At 48.7% G+C, this 19,541-nt stretch overlaps 1 protein-coding gene across 2 annotated transcripts in view; it reads left to right on the plus strand.

The window, feature by feature from the left end:
- Window positions 1-525: 525 nt before the first annotated feature.
- KANK4 (KN motif and ankyrin repeat domains 4) overlaps window positions 526-19,541 on the plus strand; it is a 67,896-nt gene continuing 48,880 nt past the window's right edge. For both annotated transcript variants that reach the window (XM_061184122.1, XM_061184123.1), the window contains exon 1: window positions 526-755. The gene's annotated coding sequence lies outside the window, so the exon portion shown is untranslated. The remainder of the gene's footprint in view (window positions 756-19,541) is intronic.

Below are 19,541 nucleotides of genomic sequence, written 5' to 3' on the forward strand. Positions count from 1 at the left end.
AGCAAAAGGAAAAGGAAATGACTTAGGAGAGAGAAAAGGTCGGTTACATCCGTCCCTACCCTGCATCCACCTCTGCAATGAAAAAATCCCCGGGGCGATGTACATCTCCTCACTGCACTCGGACTCCGTTACCCAGCCTGGGTTCTAGTCCTGGCTTGGGCAAATCATTACCTTGTGTGATGATGTCTTCCCATCCGTAAAAGGATAGAAATGCCTCAACAGTTAGTTACTGTTGTAGTAAGGATGAACTAAGGTAAATGCATATGAAGGCACTTTGGAAATCTGAAAAGCGCTGTACACAGGTTAGGAGTTTTCTTTTTTCAAAAAGTTTTTCTTCCAAACTCCATCCAAAAGCTTTTTGAGTTTATCAAGTCTAAGACCCTCCCCTCGGTTTCGCAATGCCGCCCCTTCCTACACTCCAAAGCCCGCGCCGCGTCAGGAGTCTTTTTTTCCCCTGGCGAAGGCGGGGACTCGGGTGGTGCTGGCAGCCGGCGACGCCGGGCGCAGCTTCGGCCGCCCGCGCCTGGCCAGTCCCGCAGCGGCCGCGGTGGGTGTGCCCCGCTGGGTGTGCGCCCTGGGCTCAGGCCGAGCCCGCCGGCGAGAGGGCGCCCGAGGCGGTGCGCGCCCCGGACGACGAGGGTGCGCCAGCCTGGTGGAGCGTGCCCGGGACGGCGACGGTGCACCCGGAGGCTGCGTGCGCCCCGAAGTCCGAGGCACAGCCGGCGCTCCCCGCCGGCCTCCCGCGTCTCTCCAAGGTAAGGCGCTCCGCCACCCCGGCCCTGCCCGCACCGGCCCGGCGTGACCCGGGTCTTGGCCCCGGCGCTCGTCCCCGGCGCTCGTCCCCTCTCCTCTGCCTCCGCCACCCGCCTCGCCCCCTCCCCGCGGCGCATCCCCGGCTCCCCTAAAGCAGAGGCTGCGGCAGCCTGGGCCGACTTGGCGCCCCCCGCCCCCCACCGGGGTCCGAGACCGCGCGGGGAGGGGGCTGCCCAAGGGCGGACGCCACTCGCCTTCCGCCCCACCCGCTCCCCGCGCCCTAGTGCCGGGGACGGAGGAGTTTGGGGAGCGGGGAGGCCGCGTTGTCCTTGCGGCTCGGATGGTGCAGCCCCCCCCCAGAGCCTCCGAGCCCGGCGCTGCGGTCCGGGATGCAGCTTGCGGGACTGGGGCACCCTGCCGCCGGCTCCCAGGACTACCAAGGATCGAGCTCTTAGTCTCCCTTCTTCCGCAAAAGCCGACCCCCGATTCCTACTCGGGTACCCCTCGGCCCCTGGCTGAACTTTCCAGCGCTCCTGTTGGACGACGACCTTGGGTGGAGGCAAGGGGGCCTCTAGGGGGGCCGGATGTGCTGGCCGCCGCCCCGCCGAGGGCGCTTTTGCTGAGCATGTACGCCACTCGGTGAGATTCCCTCCCTGTCATCTCTCCCTTAAGGTCAAACTTTTGACCCCAAGTACTTTGTCCCTGCAGAGTGGCCAGTTACTTAGCATGGGATTTGGAAAGTCGAGCCCCATGGCCCCTACACTAGGTCTGTATTTGCATTTGCCCTGAGCATCTGCAGGAACCAGTGGTTTTGGTTCCCAGGCGCCCTAGGGTTCGGGCTTGGCGGGCCGGGAGGAGGTGTTTTCCAGGAGAAGGAGATGGAGGCTCCTCCTTCTTTCTGAGGATGACCCCGTGAAGCCTGGGCAAAGTCCTATTGACCAAGTAGGGTCAGGGGAGGATCAGATGCAGCCAGTAACCCGGTTGAGGCTTGGAGAGAAAGCATCTTGAACACGATTCACTTGCCTGGGTAAACCAAATGTGGGTTCCCTTAGAGCCTTTCAAGAGAGGACACAGGAGAACACAGAGCTCCATTTGGAATAAAGGCAGAGTTCACTCTGATATTGCCTTTTCAAGTCCAATCCTCCTGCCCATGTCCAAACCTCCTCCTCACTGGACCATAATGTGAGTTGAGTTATGGGGAATGTTAAAGGGCAGTGAGAATGGGCAGTGGCTCAGGGTCCACACCAGACTTTCATTCAATCAACAAATAGTTGCTCTGTGCCAGGCACCAGGCAAAAGAGTGGGATACAGATATGAACAAAACTGGCACTGTCTAGACGGCCTCATGGAGCTTGCAGTCTAGTGGCCAAGACTGACTTGAATCAACTCACTCAAATAAATATAGAATTACAAACAGTGCTGAATTGCTTGAAAGGAAAGGATAAGGTGCTATGAGAATCTGTGATACATACAGTAGTCACTTAGTCGGAAGGCTGATAAGAAGTAACTAGTTCAAGAGGGCGGAAAGAGTCTTCTTGGCAGAAGGAACAGCATGTGAGAGGGCCCTGAGGTAAGTAGCAGAGTCCTTTGGAGGGACTGAAAGATTGTTTACCAAGTGATGACCAGGGGCCCAAATGGGCATGTGCCTTACTTCTGCATCCCATCACCTGGGCCAATCAGTACCTTTCTTTCTCATCCATAATCACGGGCAGTTGGAGTCCCCCTGGCTGGGAGAGAAGAAGGAGAGACTAACATGCCGGTGCGGGACTTACCCGCCCCATGCACGCACTTGCTACCAGCACCTTTGCAGACAGCCCATGCCCACTCAGGGCGCCAAGAGGCAGCAGTTCTTTCCTCCAGTTGTTGCCTGTTGCCCACTGTGTTTACGACTGACCAAGGCTTCTGCCAGAAATCAGAAAGATGCATGCTGGGCATGGTGGTTCACCCTAGGCTTTTAAAACTAGAATGAACTCATTGCCTACAATGTAAAATTTTTTAGGGTGGCTTGCATGGCATTTCCTAATTGGGTCCTGCTTGCCTTTCCAGCCTCATTTCTGGCTTCTTCCCCCCGCTGACCCCAGTGAGCATCTCCTATGTTCTACTCACAATTACACTTCAGGCAGTTCCTGGAACACTTGCTGCCTTTGCACATGCTGCCCTTTCTCTAAAATACACTTCCTCCTTGTTTACCCAGTGAATGCGCACTCAGCTTTCAACATCAACATTTAACCTAAGGTTCCCCCACGACCCCGAAGACCTTTCCTGACCAGAGAGTCAAATGCTCCCTCTTCTTTGTTTCCGAAGCTCCCCTGACAGGCTTCTATCACAGCGAGCATAAAATGCACCTGAGCTTCGTAAAGGCAGGACTCTCCTATCATGTACCTAACACAGAGAAGGACATAGAAGGTGCTCAGCAAATGCTTACTAGACTAGAAGACCATCTAGTCTAGTATTTTTTAACTTTTTTATGGGGGGGGGGAGTGTTACGTATATCTTTGAGATTCTGATGAAAATTATGGATACTCTCTTCCAAATGCATATAACCTAAAATATTTTGCATACAATGTCACATGATTCACAGCCCTCCTCTTCCCCCATTGACCCCACTTTCCAGAACTTTGGACTTTAATTTTATAGGAAACAGAGGCCCAGTGAGGTGCAGTAACTGCCCAAGTAACCCCTGCAACACACACACACACCCTCACCCAACCCCAGCTCTGACTCTCAGGCCAGGGTTCCTTCCAGCTCTCTCTGCTTCTCTTAGTCAAACAGCCTCTTTTTGTCCCTGGCACTTTGTGAAGGCTGCTGCTCGTGGCTGGAAGATGGATATCTTGGTTTTGCTTCAGTTCAGTAGCAGCCTAAGGTGTGACAGGGAGACAAATTTTGTTATGGGCAGAGTTGACAATTAGGAAGACAGATGGGCCATCTCCCTGGCCTGTTCACTGCCCCTTGCCTTCAATGTTATTACATCTGTTTTAGCTGGAGGAGGGTCACGTGTGCTTCACAGTTGTCTTCTGGGCCCTGGATTGAGCCATGTGGGCTAGGTTTGGAAACGCTCTGGATGGGACCCTTGAGATCAGGGGCCTAGCTCTCGGTCTTGTCAAAGTCTTCCTCCCTGTAGAGCAGGCTATGGGAAGGCATGGAGAGAATGGGGTTCTCGCTCGCCGCTCCTGGAGCCCTTGCGTGCCTGCCTCCTGCTTTCTGCAACGAGACCCCTGCTTCAGGCAGCTGGGCCCACACAGTGCCCAGCTTATCTGCAGATCAGGATCTTCAATGATACAGTACTTCACTCATTCATCAAAACTGCATCGTGTCTCTTCTTTGTGCCAGGCACTGTGCTGATTCCAGTTTATAAGGAAGGGTCGTAGAGTGTGAGCCAGTGATAGACGGTTCTGCTCTGTGGAGGGTGGGGAAAGAGGTAACCTTTACTTCTAATTCACCCCATTCCTCGGATGGTGTGCTAGGGAGGACAGTTAGGGCAGCTAAGAATGTGCTCAGTTTTAAAAGTCTGATCTCACGCAAGTTATGTCATCTTTGCGGGGGACTAAATTTTCTTAACTGTAAAATGGGTTTGATAACCATCTTTTCTTGCTTATCTCTGGGCAGCTGTGCGGATACAGTTATCACATTTCACATGGCGGATCCGTTCACTTCAGTATGTGAAGCAGGAGCAGTACAGTATAATAATAGGGTCCGTGTGTGGCAAACCCTGGCACATTTCATGCGTGCAGTAATCCTAGAAATAGGTACAATCATAATCTCAGATGTATAGATGACAAAAATGAGGCTCAGAGAGGTTAAGTGATTTGCCTGGGGATATGGAACTAATAAATGATAAAACTGGGATTAACAGAGCTCTCTGTCTCTGGGGGTCAGACAGCTGGCCACTTGGTGCTATTCTGTAGTAGACTATGTGGGAAGAGGCCCGGGCTTGGAAGCCAGGGCATCACGGGATTGGAGCCTAGATCTACTGCTAACTAGCTGTGTGATTTACAGCTGGACCGCTAACCTCTCTGTGCTTCAGAATGCTAATCTTCCAGACCCAGAGTTTAGACTAAGAGGCTTCTAATAGACCTTTCTGTGAAGTTTCCAGTCTACATGGATAATATTTCAAAGTAGGATTAAAGGAAAGAAGAGGGGCCCTCCCAATAAAAATAGGCCTGTCGCAGTTTCCCTGATAAAATAAATGCTGCCCTAAGATTTCAAGTAGATGGTTAATGTGATCTGCAGGCAGTTATAGATTGGTGGTATCTGAAGAAGCTGGCTGAAGGTTCCTTCTCCAAGGGAAAGAAGTCTGTTTTCAAAAGGAACGCTTCAATGTCTTGTCAGGGCTCTGGGGCCTGGGCCTTGCCCCTCACTTAACTTTCTGGGGACACAGGCATTGTGGAAGAAGACACAAATCCTGATTCCCTCCCCCCTTCCGATTTTTTCTCCAAAGTAAATAAAACTTATTGGCTGGAGATGTTTGTTGCTCTGACGTCAAGGGACAACGGGGAGAGAAATATGACATTGGGAAGAATTTGCTCCATGAATTTGCTCCAGCCTTCGATGCTGGTTCTCCTCCGCAGCCTGGTTTCTGCCCAGAAGCCAGAGATGCCGACTCTCAGTGAAATCAATTTTGATTTTCATAGCAGGGCACCAGACATCAGGGCTGAGTGTTTCCAAGTGCTGTGTTCATCGGCTGGTCCTTACCACCCCACTCCCATCCGCCTTGAAAAATGTAGCCATCCTACAGCTGGGGAAAGGTTTAAAAGACAAGGAACGTCAAGTTGGGAGGCGGCTGAGTAGAGCCTAGTGTGATCATGGTCTACACTTCTTAGGTGCGATACCAAGTGCGTAGCAGATCGTTTTCATGTACCATTTGTATGATTTTTAAATAAATAAATAATAAAGGCCATCACCCCTCTCTTCCTCAAAAATGCATTACTAGCCCTGTGGGCCGGAGCAAGTGATTCACGTTGACTGAAGAACTTCAGCTTCCTCACCTGTACATGCTGTTGGTGATACTGACTCCGGGTTCTTCTGATGCAGAAAACAGGGACTCCCTTAAGCTGGTTCTAATGAAGAGAGTGAGGAGCTATAAAATGCAGTATTGATATCTAAGCAGAGGCCTGGAAGGACGCCAGGCATCCTTGAGGTGGCAGGGAGAGGGTTCTGAGTTTGAGGCTATTCCACTGGTGCAAGTGGTCACTGGTCTTCACTTTGAGTACCATTGGCTCAACTCAGCACCTGTGCCCGCCCCCCCCCCCCCGCCCTCCCCTTCCCCGCCACCTCACTGTACTATCACACTCTCCTTTGTCTCTGAGTTCAAGTTCCAGAGAGGATCCTATTGTCTGAGCTTGGTTCTCTAGAAGCCGAGGTTTTCTCTCCAGGCCAGTCTCTGGTCAGCTTTGGCCAATCAGATAGGAGGGGAGGCCAGAGGAGGGTCATATGTGCAGAACTTGACCTTCTTAGGCAGAAAGGGCTGAGGGTGGAGATTCCTTGAGAAAGAGATGAAAGTGAGCTGGAACTCAGGAATATGCTCAGTACAGATGCTTACTGAGTTATGAAGGATCTAACAGAGATTCTTAACTTGGGGGTTAACAGCCCCAGGGGGCCCATAGGTAGAATTCAGAGGATTCTGTGAACTTGGGTGGGGAAAACAATAACATCTTTATTTAGCATTTTCTTCGATTATGAATGTAGGCAACAAACCACAGTGTATTTGCAGTATCTGTGACATTGTCACCAGTAGAAATCACAAATATTTTCATATCAAATTTCAGTTGCTGCATATATCTGGAACATGATTTATGCCCATCACAGCTTTGAAATTACAGCAGTTATTATACCTGCTGCTAGAGCTTAATATTTAATGCATTAATAAGGAGCATATACTACTATATTACACACTCATTTAAAAAAAATTAATAATTATATTTCAATGTAATTGGTTTTCTTTGTAGTCAAGCTATGTATTTTATTTTATATATCTTAAAACGTTCTGAGAAAGGGTCCATAGGCTTAATCAGTCTGCTAAAGAGGTCCATGGCACAAAAAAGGTTAAGACCCCCCCCCAGAAAGTCAGTGAGCTTTAGTTCCCAATTTCCCACCGTCCCTTGCCCTAATCTTTCATATACCCATCAATCTCTGTCCAATTAGTGCTAGACATTCTTGAGCAGTAGTAAATTTCATTTAATAGTTTGGCAAATTTGCAAAAGCACATAATTTGTAGTTTGGGTAGAAGGTTTTAATATATATCGAGAAGTAAATTTACAAATTGCAGGCACACATGGGCAACTGATTCCGTAACTCCTATCAGCCTGCAAACCCATCAGCTTCTGCGTTGATTGCCAATCCCATGCAAACCAGTCCATTGAAACAGCCACAGAATGGGCAGTTATGTTCTTGAGAGGTTAAGGGGTTTGTGTAGATTACGTGATGAATCACTTGATCAAATGCAAGCTAGAATCCTAGGAGGGAAGAGAACCACTGGGAAAAAATAGCTTTGAAGTGGGTTCTGAAATGGCGAGAATGCAAAGGAGGCTGAATGGAGGAGGGAGGGAGTCAGTGAGGATGTGGGGGAACTGGCCAGATGTTGATTTTGAGGAGGATGCCTGGAGAGACGAGAGCCCCCCAGAGTAACATTAGAATAATGGTTGGTTTTTTGCTATCTTTTATTGAATTCTTACCAAGTGCCAGACACTCTGCCAAGCCCTTTAAATATAGCAGTGATATAATCTTTACCGAGTACCCAATAAGGGATAATTGCTATCATTCCCATTGTATTGGTGAGTAAAGTGAGACTCCAAGAGGTTAAATACTTGTTCTAGGTCACAGAGGTATTAAGTGGTGCAGCCAGGGGCTCAGCCCAGATCTGCCTGATCCTAGAACCCTGTGCTCTTAAAAACCACGATAGGCAACCGCAGGAGAGTCTGTCTAGAAAAACTGTGGCTGCCAATTTGTTTTGGTAAGAAAGTACTTACTATCCATTCTTGTCTTCCCCATCCTTCTCTCCAGGCTTTTGCCCTCTCCACCCTGAATCCACTCACAGGCACACATGCTACAGGAGTGAGGACAGGATAAAAATTAAGAGCGAAAGCTGTGGGGTCAGGCAGGATGGGGTCCTAACTCTGGCTCTGTCACCTGGCTCTGACCATGCCCAGCCTCATTACCTCCAGAGGTAATGACGCGCCCTTCCTAAATTTGCATGTCCTCTCTCTAGTGCTTTGTTTTGGATAAGTGCCTCCACTCTCTGCTTACAGGGAGTCATCGTCCCCATCTTCTTCACACACGGGCTGCTCTAGGAGGGCTTCCCTGAACCCTCTGCAAACCTGGCCCGTGGGCAGCAGGCATCACTCCTCTTAGTGGAGGATTCATGAGCGTTACTTGGGAGGCTGTCCCCTCTTGGGTATAAGCTCCCATCCTCATCCCCGTGCTTGGTGCAGCATCTGGCGTGGAGTGCTTTTCAGTAGAGCCTTGATAAAAGCCAATGAACAGTGTCTTTTCAGGACCCCATTGCCCATCCTTGGCACCCATTCTGGGTCCCATCACCTAGAGTTTGTCTCTAGGAAACCTCACTGGTTACCTAGACACCGGCGCCTACTCCAGTCTCACAGATGAGTATACTGAGGACAGGTGGCAGGTCCTGGTGGCCTGGGAGTACGTAACTGAGCTGGAATGGGAACCCAGGCCTCCTGCACCAGCACACTGCCTGGTCCTGACACTAATGCTGGAAGTGCCTCTTCCACACTGGTAAGCAGGCTGATATTTTTGCATGAGGGGACGTACGTGGAGCACCTGGAATCACGTGCTTCTGCAGTTGCTCACTTGCTCCACTCTTGTGCCTGCCTCGGGGCTGGCCTTCTGACCCAATCTTCTCTCTCATTCTAACCCCATGCCCTGGGCTTTGCCGGCTGCTGAATGGAGCCCTGTGTTAGCCGGGCCCGTGGGTGGCCACCTTCGGGTGATGCCCGGTGGTGCCAGAAGGCTCTTGCCCTAAGAACTCTGCCCACAGGCAGAGCCGAGGCCTGAAATTCCTGGCATTAGAGTCATTTCATTCCTTTGGATTACTTTGTCTTCTCCAGAGAGCTATTGTTAAAATGCAAATATGTTACCCCACAGGGTAACATGTTACCCCAGTACTGTGGCCCCTTGGAAGAGAAGAATGTCTGGGCTTTGGTTAAGTCATACCACCTCCCTGCCCCTCAGTTTCTTATCTGTAAAATGGAGATAATAAGAGAGTGCATTATGGGGTTACCCCGAGGATGAAATGAGATAGTGCACATGAAGCGCTGGACACATAATAAATAGTCAATAAAATTAGCTTTTTTTTTTTTTCTTTTTCTTTTTAAAGCTGTAGGATTATTTGGTCAGTTCTCTAGCTGAAGTTCTGGGTCTTATTAGTTTGTTTTTCTAAGTATTTTGTTTTAATGTAGTCTCCTTTTGTTTTAGGATTTTTTTTTTCCTTTCTAATTATAAGATGGTTTTGACCTTCATTTTCTTACTTTTAAAATAGGGTAAAAGATCCTACCTTATTGGTTTATTGAGAATTTACTGAGCCTAAAGTGCTGACCGTGGATGCCGGGCCTGCCCAAGGCTCTCACAGAGAGCCTGCTATTCTCAGTTAACCTGGAGGTGGGGATCGAAAGCCCTTGGGGAGTTGGGGGGAGGTTCTGGGTGGGTCCCAGGGAGGAGATGGGGGATGAGGAGGGAGGAGAAAGGGGAAATGAGGGGAACCCTGCTTCCTCTGCCCCAGCTGCTTGGATGTAGAGTCTGGGTGGGAGGGGACCTGGGAATCCTGCCCCAGCCCTGGGAGACATTGGACCCTGTGACCTTTCCCCAGATCGTTTGCCTTCTAGGTGAGTTCTCTGAGGTTCTGAATTCCCTGTAGGAATGGTATCCTTGGCCTCCCTCCCTAGCTTGACTTTGGTCGAGTAGTGGTGAGGAGACCAGAGTTTTCCTTACCCCTCTGATCTCATAGTGGGTGTCACTGGGTGTTGTAAACTGCTCCTTTGAGAGTGGAGTAGGGCTTCTGAGACCATCAACCCAGGCTAGATTCTCTGCAGTGTCTCCTGAGAGCAGGATGATTCTCTTCGGCTTGCACCAGGGAGAGAGTCCAGGAGCAGAAGCTGCTTGGCCCAGCCTCCTGGCCTGTGAATGAGGAGGGGTGAATGGGTGGGGGGCACAGGAGTTTTCCAGCAACCCCCAGAGCAGGGCGCCTTACTTCCAGCGTTCTTGGAAAAAAAGACACTCCCCTCTCCCTTGTCCGCCACGGGCAATGAGAATTGTCAGCCCTTCTCTGAGCGCTGGCCTTCTCCAGTATGCTTTCCTGGCAGCCTCTGGGGAAGACTCAGCCCCACCATCATCCATCATAACTGAAGTTATCCTTCCAAAGCAGAGCCTGACTGATGCAGAAAATCACATTCCCTAGAGCTGGAGGCCAGGAACAAAGAGTGGAGGTGAATGCTGGTTCCTGGCACCCCGAAGCCAAGCAGCAACCTGCCACCTGCCTGCCCCACTCTGGGTGTGGGGAAGAAGGGGGTGCAATGGGAGCCTTCCCACTCATCTGCTTTGGGGCAGAGCACAAAAGGGCCAGCGTCAATTTCACCCCAGAAGTGGGGCTCGGAGCCATGCAGTTCATGATACCTCACGTTCGTTGATTGCCTGTAGGCTGTTACTATCCTTTTTTCTCTCTTTTCCTCTTTCCTCCTTCCCTGCATCATTCCTTCCCTCCCTTCCTTCCTGCCATCCAGTAAATACTGACTGATCACTTGCTCTGGGCCAGGTACCAGGCTAGATAAGGAGCTTCCAGTTCAACAGAGACAAGAATCAGATAGCTAATGACAGGATAGTTTGATGAGTGCGCTGACAGATGTTCTTACAGGGTGCTGTGGGAACACAGAATTGGGGGTGGGGGATCCATCCTGATTGGTGTGTGGAGAAGGGGAAGAAGCTGGTAGGTAAAGCATCTTGAGGGTTGAGTAGGAGTTACCAGATGGAGAAGGAAGGAGTAGGATCCTGGGTAGCGGAAGCAGAAGGAAGTCCAGAAGATGCACAGCTAGAGGATGTACAGAAAGCTCAAGATGATCACTTATTCACTGAGTTTTGGTTATCTCTCCTGTAAAGTGAGAATAGGACCAAAGTCATAGCTGTCACACACACACACAAAATCCTTCCTTTTTTGCAATTTATTTTATTTTTTACCGGAAAGATTTAACCATGTGGAAATAATGGCAATGAGAGGCAGAACGTGCAAAGCGCTGGAGTCAACGGAAATACGATGGCGGGTTATAGCTTTTTGAAGGATGGGCAATACTAATTGAGATTGAGGATTAGGAAGAGTTGGCACAATTTAAGAAGATCCTGGAAGGGTGGGAAAGACTCTGGTAGAGAAGACAGAAAAGGGCATCTTAAGGGGCTGGTACAGTGAGCAAAGGCAAAGCGAGGTGGGGTTGCATTGGTCAGGGCCAGAGGAGTTGGGGGTGAGGCTGGAAAGGTGGGCTGAGACCACTTCGATGCCTAACTGGTGGGCACACGGGCAACATTTGGTGTGCATGTGGGTTTATTGGACCTGCGCAGTGTTAAAAAAAAAAAAAGAATTAAGTCGACATTAAAAGATCAGATTTTACATAAATCCACATTCCTGGCTTCTTTTGAAAAAAATCAGGTCTGCCAACACTAGCCTTGAATTAATCCCCACATGGCAACACCTGGCTGGAAGGTGAGTGGTGGACATTCAGGATGTCACTGTAGCCCACAGTCACAGGTTGCATCTCCCACTGGCGAATTAGCTTGACTTCTCCACTGTTCAAATCACTCTCGAGTTAATACAGTATGTTCAGAAAACTCCTAATAAAATGCTAATACATTACAAGGAAGCAGAAAGAAAATTCTAAGCCATTAACATTGTAGTTCCTTTATTAGATTAGGGGATGAATTTTACTACTCCTTGGGTAAATTTTAACTGGGGAGTAGCAGTTAGGGGGAGAAAATGGGATGCTTGATGCATGATGGTTTGAGATGGAAACTCTAAGGAGTGAAGGGTGGGAGTGGACACCTGGAAAGATGAAGATGGTGGGGCCCTGTGGTGAGTCATTGTGCCCACTCCTCTCAGCCGTGGCGTCTGCCGTCTGCTGGGGAAGGACACCAAAACACCTGTCCTTTTTATTTATTTTATAAATAAAAATATTTATTGCATTGTAAGACATTTGCTACCTATTTTACTGAATTTTAAGCTTAAAAAATTGGACTCTTGAAGGACAAGGTGAGATTTGTGTGTTTTTTTTAATTGATAAGGAAAATAATGGTAAGGAGAAAAGTTCTTCTATTTTTTGAATAATTTTTGGAGTGTGTGTGTATGTGTGAGTGGCTGGTCTTTATAGTTTGAAAGGCTCAATAAACCCGACTGGGAAATTTTAAATTAATTAATTATTTAAAATATTATACCAGTTAGTAGCAAACATTCAGAATAATATAAGAATGTATGAAGGAGTAAACTCCACAAACTGTCAGGAATTGGTGGTTAGGGCATATGGGAGAGTTTGGAGTGTATTGTTCTAGACTTGGCACTATACCTAAATGAGATATAGCTATATCCTTGCATAGACCTAGGTATATGCTCACATATATATCTGGGTAGAAATTTTTTAATAAAAATGAGGTTTTGCACACTGTTCTGCTATGTTTTTCTCCTAATCCTCTATCTTGAACATATTACAGGTCATTACATCACCGCCAGGCCTATGTAAGGAGAGTACAATGAAAAAGACTGCTGGATAGAAAGGGCTAGTTTTGAGCCCTCCCTGTGCTCTTCCTAGCCTCAAGTACTCTCCTCTATAAAATGGGGATCATAATTTCTTCCTTCAAAGGTTAGAATTAGGGTTAAATAGAATGCAAATGTACTCAGCACAGCTTATTGGATATTGGGTGATCAGAGCCCATTATACCATCGAGAAAATGTCTTTCACTCCTTGGATTCCTCATTCTCCACCCTTCACCCCATTGGGAGAGGAGTGGTGGGGCGTTGGTGGGTGAGGGTGAATCTGGGGCAAATTACAGCTTTTCTCAATGGAGTTTAAAACCCTCTTTTCAGCGCTGAGTAACATTAAAATCTCGAGCAGTTCATTAACAGATGCATTCGGTTTTGTTTAGGACATTTTCTCCGGACCCACGTTTATTTATTCAGCTGCAGGAAAATTCCTGAAGTCAGGTATGTGAGCAGGAAGGTATGTCTGATAGGAAGGCTGTGACCTGTGCCTGCCCTTTGTAGGGGCGCCCTCTTGCCAGTGGGGAAAGTCTGCCCCTCTTAGTACAAGGGGGGGATTCATACCTCGTCTTCGCAAATGGCATCCCCTCCTGCTATGGACTTTCCCTTTTCCACTTCTCTCCTTCCCCTTCTGGTGCTAGAGTACACGTTAAAGTACACGTCTTTAACAAAGACCTCTTACTCTGATATCTCATTGAACCCTCCAACAAGTCAATAGATTTAGGTCCGTATAATATGACAGATGAAGCAGCTGAGGCCCCGAGGAGCTGTGATAGGAGTCAAACTCACACAGCAAAACTTGGACAGATCTCGATTTCTTGGCTCGCAAGCCATGCTAGTCATGCTGTATCATGTTGCCTCCTTTTCTCATTGTTGGCAGGAAGCTCCTGATAGGGAGGGCTACAGGAGGGGCCCTCGTTCTGGCCAGTGGGGAAGACTTTTTGGAATGCGTGCGGTTGTAGGGCTTAGGGTGCGGGGAGAGACTGGTGAGGGCAGACGAAGGGGATGGGTTTGGAGGTCACCCCAAGGTCAGTGGAGGGGGCAGCCGGGAGCTGGGGAGGTTGAGAATGGCCTGGTGCAGAGCCTGGACACCAAAAGGGAAGGTGGCCTTTGTGGTCACTGGCAGGTTTGTGGGCTCTTCCAACATTTGGTCTCATTTTGAATGTTCGGCCCTTGTTTTGCCTCAGTTAGTAGCATACTGTAAAATCCTCTTCCATACCCCACAGAGGAACCCTTTCCTAATTCAGGTCACATCTCCCTGGCCCTCTATTTCCACATCCAACAAATCAAAACTTATCAGTTCTGTTTCCCATTCTCTCAGAGAATAGCTGAGAGAGCTATTCAGATAACCTTATTTGCTTTAATGAGCATGCTGGCAGGATACATTTATCTAGCCCATGTTTAGTATCACAGTAGCCTTACAGGCCAGCTCTTCTCAATAGAAACATAACGCGAGTCACATTTAAAGTGTTCTAGCAGCACATTAAATAAAATAAAAAGGAAACGGGTGACATTAATAATATATTTTTATTTAACCCAATATATCCAAAATATCATTATTTTAACATGTAATCAATACCAAAAAAATTAATGAGATTTTTTTTTTCACACACACACACTGTATTTTATTTTTACAAGAGATAAATAGACTGACACCAAGCATTGTACATGGATGACCACAACAAAAGCAACAATGATTGCAATTACCAAACATGAAACACACTCATACTATGTCATAATATTAATGAGATATTTTTACATTTGTTTTCTCATCCTAAGTCTTCGAAATCCATTGCACATTTTACACTCACAGCACATTGTAATTCAGACTAGCCACATTCCAAGTGCTCAGTAGCCACATGTGTTGAATAGTTTGTGGCGATGGTTTTGGCCAGTGTAGTTATGAGGCTTCATTCACTGTTAAACCGAGAAGGCTTATTTGGGGATGGGTAACGGTGCTTCTGGGCCCGTTTATGATCAGGGTGTCTTTGGGTGGGACGGCGCATCAGCAGACCTCAGTTACAGCACATCGTGGCTGCTTGCCCTGTCCTCACCTTTGCGCTTGTTGTCGTGGGCGACATGATGCTGAAAATATTCCCCTCACCCACTGTGCCACCACCCGCACTATTTGTGTCCTCCCTTGCCCTCTCCCGTCTTCCCTCTTAGCACCTTTGACTTCTGTAAACCCCAATCCTAGATTTAACTTTACTGTGCCCTTTCTCTGATCCTGCCTTGGGACTGCTGGATTCATTTTAAATCCATGCCCTTTGACCTCAGCTGCTACTTGTCACCCTCACGTTTGTCTCAGTTGTCTCTCATCCCCCTCGCTGACTGTTGCAAACCTCACCTGCTCCCTTGAGCTCTCAAATCCACCCACACGTCCTCATTCTCAGCACGGGGGCAGTTCCTCCCTTACTGAGAAGGTGGAGGTCATGTGGCTTGAATGCTCTCATCGCCACCTCGCCGTTTCTCTTCATCTGTGCTCTCCTCTCTCTGGCCAGAGCCTTAAAAACCTTCCCTTCCCACCTCCAGAAACACTCTACTTCAAACTGGCCATGAAGCTCTGGCTTCAAATCCTTCAAATCTCAGGTCTACCTACTGCTAGCCTGGGTAAGTTGTTTAACTGCTCTGTGCCTGGTTTCTTCACTGCAAAATATGACTAATATGACTCATAAAATCGCCTAGTGCCTGTGGTGGTGGCGAAGGTGAAATTCAGTTTTGTGACCTGTTTTAACACAGAGCCTGGAGTAGATGTTGCTGCTTATGTTCCCTTCTCTTTCTGGCGTCTCAGCCCATTCCTCTCCCCTGGCTTCTCCCCTCGGCCTGCAAACACTCTCCCTGTCCTCGTAGTTCACCTCATCCCTCCCTTGAGCGGCTGCCCATCTCTCTCCTGAATTCCACTGGAGTATCGAAGAGTAGCCCCACCTGTTGCCTCTGCCCTCTTGTCAACCCCAGGCATCTTCCCCCTGCTCTACTGACACTGTGCCCACTGGTTTTCTCCACTCACCCTTCTTTGGATTTCTGGGCTGTGAGCCACACTGGTTCTTCTTCCCCACCCCCTGCTCCCCACTGTGACTTTCCCCACACTCCTCTAATGCTCGCTCCAGCCCCCCACTGCCCCCCTCACCTGTGCAGCCATCACACTGATATGGATGACTCTAGAATCTACACTCTCATCTTCAGGCTTCTCCTCTGCCCCAGGCCCACCTTTTCTACTGTCTGCTGGGCCACCCTCACAGGATAAACCCCTCTCTGTGGGTGAACCCCTAGGCAGGCACACTCGTGCCCGAGGAGACAACAGTCCAGTCTCCTACTCCCAAATCTCTTCTCCCTCCTGACCTCCCTAACTCGGCTGTGGTTCCCATCTCTCTCTAGATACCCAGGTCTGAAACCCTGCAGTTTTTGACACTTCCTTCGCCTCCCAAATCCAGTGCCTGAACTAAAGTACAGTTAAGTCCCCTACATACGAACCTTCAAGTTGTGAACTTTCAAAGGTGCAAACATGCCCCTGGATGCCAGCTGTTGTACTGTACTACTGTACTTTTCAAGGTACTGTACTGTAAAATTAAAAGTGTTTTCTTTATTTTTTGTTTGTTTGTTTTTTATGTATTAATTGTGTGAAAAGTATTATAAACCTATTACAGTACAGTACTATACAGCCAATTGTGTTAGTTGGGTACTAGGCTAACTTTGTTGGACTTAACGAACAAATTGGACTTCCGAACGTGCTCTTGGAATGGAACTCGTTCGTACGTAGGGGACTTACTATAGGTGTTTAGTAACCAAAGGTTATAATCAATGAATCCCATTGGTTGCCAAGTCCTGCCCTTTTCTTACTTTCTCTCTAGTTCATCACTTTTCAATTCCCACTATTGGCCCTATGGTAAGCATTTGCTATACTTCATCCCAATTCATCTGTTCAACCCTGTAAGGAAGAAGTTGTGTTTTTTTCTGTTTTATGTACGTGGACACTGGGGCTGGCAGAGTTTAGGGAATTTGCTAAACATATGCTAGTAAGCGGCAGAGCTGGGATTCGGACTCAAGCCTGCCTTTCTCCAAAGCCCACCCTCCTATTATGTTCTCTTGCCTCTAGCAGTTCCTGTACCAGGCTATGCTCTTTTCAGAATTGAATACGTATTGTGTATGTACATGAACACATCCTTCTGTGCCTGTATTGTTTGCGTGTTGGTGTTCTATTCACCCTGCTGTTACCCAGGCTCATCGCTGGTTTATTTCAGAATCTGTGCCTTGACCCTCAGTGTTAGCACTTGAAAGCCTTCACTGAGCCCAGGTCCCCACCATGAAATGCCAGAGCCTAGAAGTAGGAATGTGAACACATCTTCTAACAGGACATATGTTTCCCTTTCTCGGGTCTCAGGCTCCCCATCTGTAAAATGAGAGAGTTGCACAAGTTAATTGCAAGAGCCTGTCCTGCTCTTATGCTCCATGAATCTGTTTCATGGTTCTGCTTACCTGAGGCCTACTGTATGCTCAGCACATGATAGATGCTGTGGGCAATGCAGAGAGAGCACAAGAGCCATTGCCCCAGCTGTCAAGGAGCTGACAAAATTATTCCGGAAAACAAGCCAACATTCAGGAAACTGCCAGCAGTGTAAGACATTATGTAATTATGCCTGCAATCTCAGATTATATACATTTGTGATGGTTCAATAAAGGAGAAGAAAAACTGCTGTTCTTTTAAAAGAAAAAAAAATACATAAAAGGAGCCGTTAGTGAAAAGCATTGTCTGGCCAGACTTCTCGTCAGATTTGCTACTCTCTCTTCCCTCTCAAAATCAGTCCATAAATATTTACTGTCTACTAATGGGCCAGGCCCTAGGGACACACACACTCCCTCATTGCAGCCAGAGCTGTATCCAAAACCCAACCCTCGTCTGGTTCCTCTCCTGCTGAAGAACCTTTGTGGGTTTCCTACTCTCTATAGAATAAAACGAGCTCACTTCCAGCTCCTGCCTTCTCCCTCCTGGGCCCCCCACCCTGCATGCTAGGCCTGGTGCACTGGTCGTTCCTCAAGCCCACTGTACCTGTTTTCATCTCTTGGCTAGAGGGCTGCTTTACCCAGCCTGCCTAGTGAACTTCTCTTCATTCTTCAAAGCCCAACTCAGATACCACACTGTGATGCTTTCATGGTCTTCTGTCATGCCTTTGCCCACCCCTATAACACCATGTGTCCTTGTTTAGGTCTCCACCTCCTGTTTTGAACCATGAGTTCCTTAAAGGGTCTTTATCCCCTGTCTTCATCATCCACGAATCCACAGAACCTAGCCCTGGGCCTGAACAATAGTTTCTGATGAATGGCTGATTGAATACCATCCATAGAGGCTGATCTTTGAACAGGAAGCTCCCTTGCTTTCTCTCAAGCTGCTGGGCTGTTTAACTCCATGCCTCATGGCCTGCGAAGGAGACGGGATGGTTGAGAAAGCATCACTGTTTCCTCTTTCCACACAGTAGTGGGGACACACCGCCACAAGAGCCTCACTGTAGCCCTGGAGGGGGACTTTCAAAAGCAGCGGCCGCTGACACCATACCTAGCAGAGGGCTGCGGTGAAGGAGGCCTTTGTGTTGGGCTTGGCAGGCAGGGGGCTCTGTGCTCCAGAGCACAAGTGTGTAAGTATGTCGGGCAGGCTCCGGGCTGCACACACCCGCCGAGGGCCTGGGCCCCTAACGGCTCCTGCCCTGGGAAGAAAAGGAGGCACTGTGTGCGCTGGCTGTGCTCCAAGGGAAATATTCCTGTTGTTCTTCTGTTTTGAACTGCTCCCTTTTTAAAGGGGAAAAGTCCAGAAGTGCAAATTTCTCTCCCACTCCAACACATCCTGTCCACCAATTCCAAATCAGTTGCTGCCTTCAAAATATTAATCAATCTGCGAATCCATCAATTCATTCGTGTGACTGCTATGTCTTCAAGGAGCACTGCTAGGGGTCAGCACTGTACTGGGCACGAGGGAGACAGCCCTTGTCCCTTTGAGGCTCAGTTCGGGATTGCCCAGTGTCCAAATCCTTGTGGAGCCTGGCCCTGCTCCTTCTCTGGGGCCCGATGTCCCTCTGCAGCTCAGGAGTCTGCCTTGAGGCCTCCGTCTGCCCCTGCCTGTCCTCCACCTCCACGAACTGGCCCTGCATTGTACCACCTCCCAGAGGCACGTGTTATCAGGCCACCACCCTACCCCCACCCAGGCCTTGCAGGCAGGTGTGGTCAGAACCATGGCCCAGTCTGGGTGGTTAGAAACTTAAGCAGGAAGACCTGATTCAACCCTAGCTCTGCCTTTCACTATCTTTGTGACTTGCACCAAGTTACTCAAGCTCTCTGGGCTTCGGCTTCCTAATCTGCAAACCAGAACAAACGATACCTGGCCTCACACACAGAGCCATTGGGAGGAGGAAATGGTACTGTACTGCCTGGCACTAGGCCTGTCCTGCCACACGGCAGCTCCCAATTAATAATAACCAAACAATGAACAACTATTGAGCGCTTACTAGTCTCATCCTTCCCTCAGAAACAACAGCAGCCACGGCTTCTGTTTGAGTGTTTTCTACATGCCAAGTTTTGTGTTAAGTCCAGGCATAGCGCCATCAGAAGAGCCTCTAAAGTGCTTGGTTCTTTCTTATACCCTCTCATAGCTGGGGAAACTGGCTCCGAGGTAGAGTGACATGGCCAAGGTCACACAGCTTGCAAGCACCGGAGCGAGGAATTGTGCCTAGGTCTGTTGGACCCCTTCCCATCCCTTCCCAACCAGACAGATGCCCATCACAGGCCTGGCTTCTTGGTGCTGGGGCCTGAAGCATCAGCATCTCCTGATAGCTTGTTGGAAATGCAGATTCTCAGGCCCCGCCCCACCCCCCCCACTGAATCAGCATCTGCATTTTATCAAGATCTTTGGGCGCTGTGTGTGCATAATACAATTTGAGAAGCACTGAACTGAGTTTCTAAAGTGTTTTTTAAAGTAAGTTAGAAAAAGACTTCTCAAACTATAGAGTGCATAAAAATCACCGGGAGAGCTCGTTAAAACACTGATTCCTGCCCCGGA

This window comes from Eubalaena glacialis, chromosome 3 (assembly GCF_028564815.1).
Source record: "Eubalaena glacialis isolate mEubGla1 chromosome 3, mEubGla1.1.hap2.+ XY, whole genome shotgun sequence".
In the NCBI taxonomy this organism is placed as follows: domain Eukaryota; kingdom Metazoa; phylum Chordata; class Mammalia; order Artiodactyla; family Balaenidae; genus Eubalaena; species Eubalaena glacialis.